Consider the following 1,766-nt stretch of genomic DNA (forward strand, 5'->3'; position numbering starts at 1 on the left):
CATACATAGAAAGCAAAAGGGTTTGGGATATCAGAGAAGAAGGGTAGTTCAAGTTTAGCAAGAGGATTCAGTGATCATGGAGCAACAAGCTAACCATGAGCAGAGACCTAGGCACATTGGTGTTGGAGATGCACCCAACACCCACAACCAAAGGGCTGGTATTGTGCCTCCAACAGTGCCAAACAACAACTTTGAGATCAAGAGTGGCTTGATCTCCATGATTCAAGCTAACAAGTTCCATGTGTTGCCAATAGAGGATCCACTAGATCACCTTGATGAGTTTGACAGAATCTGTGGTCTTACAAAGATCAATGGAGTGAGTGAAGATGGATTCAAGTTGAGGCTCTTCCCATTCTCACTTGGAGATAAGGCACACCTTTGGGAGAAGACTCTTCCTACTGGAGCAATAACCATATGGGATGCTTGCAAGAAGGCTTTCTTAGCCAAATTCTTCTCCAATGCAAGGACTGCTAGGTTGAGGAATGAGATTTCTGGGTTTGCTCAAAGAAACAATGAAAGCTTTTGTGAAGAATGGGAGAGGTTCAAAGGATTTCAGACTCAATATCCTCATCATGGCTTCAGCAATGAGTCACTCTTGAGTACATTGTATAGAGGAGTGCTTCCCAAGATTAGGATGCTTCTTGACACAGCTTCTAATGGCAATTTCCTCAACAAGAATGTAGAAGAAGGCTGGGAATTAGTTGAGAATCTTGCTCAGTCAGATGGCAACTATAATGAGGACTATGACAGAACAATAAGGAGTTCCTCAACTGATCAAGAGGACAAGTACAAGAAGGACTTGAAGATGGTCAATGAGAAGCTTGACAAGATCCTTCTTAGCCAACAAAAGTCTATTCACTTCATTGGTGAAGAAGAAGTTCCAGTTCAAGAGGGGGAGACTGAGTTTGCTGAGTTGTGCTACATGCAAAACCAAGGAGGATTCAAAGGCTACAACCAAGGAGGTTTCAAGAACAACAATCTCTCTTATAGGAGTACCAATGTGGCTAATCCTCAAGACCAAGTCTATCCACCTCAACAGCCTCAACAGCAACAAAACTATGTCCCCAAACAACAACATCAAGTGTTCCAGCCTCAGTTGTGTCCCCCACCAGGGTTTCAGACTAACCAAGGCCAAGAACAAGACTTAAGAGAAATGATGAAATAATTGTTGATTTTGCAAACACAAGGAAAGATTGAGGAAGCCAAGCAGTTTGCTGAGTTGAACCAAAGGTTAACATCACAGTACAATGATCTGAATATGAAGTTTGAGGGTCTTAGTTCCAGAGTGAAGTATATGGAGAGTAACATAGCCTCTACTTCAGCTCCAAAACCCAACCAACTCCCTGGAAAAGCTGTTCAAAATCCAAGGGAGTTCACAGCCAAAGCCATTCAATTTCAAGAGGAAGAAGTCACTGAGGATAGTGAAGTCCAAGTTTGGGGGAATTCATTAGTTACTGAAGCCCCAAGTGACGTTTGTGCAAAGCAACAGGAGCTCGCATACGAACTCAACCAGGAGCTCGAGCAGCCACTCGACCGAGTACATGCTCGAGTGGTCGATCGAGCTGGAGACTCCGAAGCTGTCAAGCCTGCTAAGTACATTCCTCCTGCCTACAAGCCTCCACTACCATTCCCTGGGCGTTTCAAAGCATAAAAGATCAAGGAGTTAAGGGAAATAATTGAGAAAAAGGAGATGTTGGCTAAGCAACAAGAGGAAGAAAGGGTTTTGAAAGAAGAAGCTTTGGCTGAGAAAAAGGAACAAGTGTCAG

At 43.5% G+C, this 1,766-nt stretch overlaps 1 non-coding gene across 1 annotated transcript; it reads right to left on the reverse strand.

Annotated features, from left to right (window-relative positions):
- Positions 1 to 472: 472 nt before the first annotated feature.
- LOC147919418 (small nucleolar RNA R71) lies at positions 473 to 579 on the reverse strand. The gene has a single exon (XR_015594212.1). It is a non-coding gene; the product is annotated as a small nucleolar RNA R71 (small nucleolar RNA).
- Positions 580 to 1,766: the final 1,187 nt, after the last annotated feature.

The sequence above is a fragment of the Camelina sativa genome, chromosome 20 (genome assembly GCF_030686135.1).
Source record: "Camelina sativa cultivar CO46 ecotype springtype chromosome 20, ASM3068613v1".
In the NCBI taxonomy this organism is placed as follows: domain Eukaryota; kingdom Viridiplantae; phylum Streptophyta; class Magnoliopsida; order Brassicales; family Brassicaceae; genus Camelina; species Camelina sativa.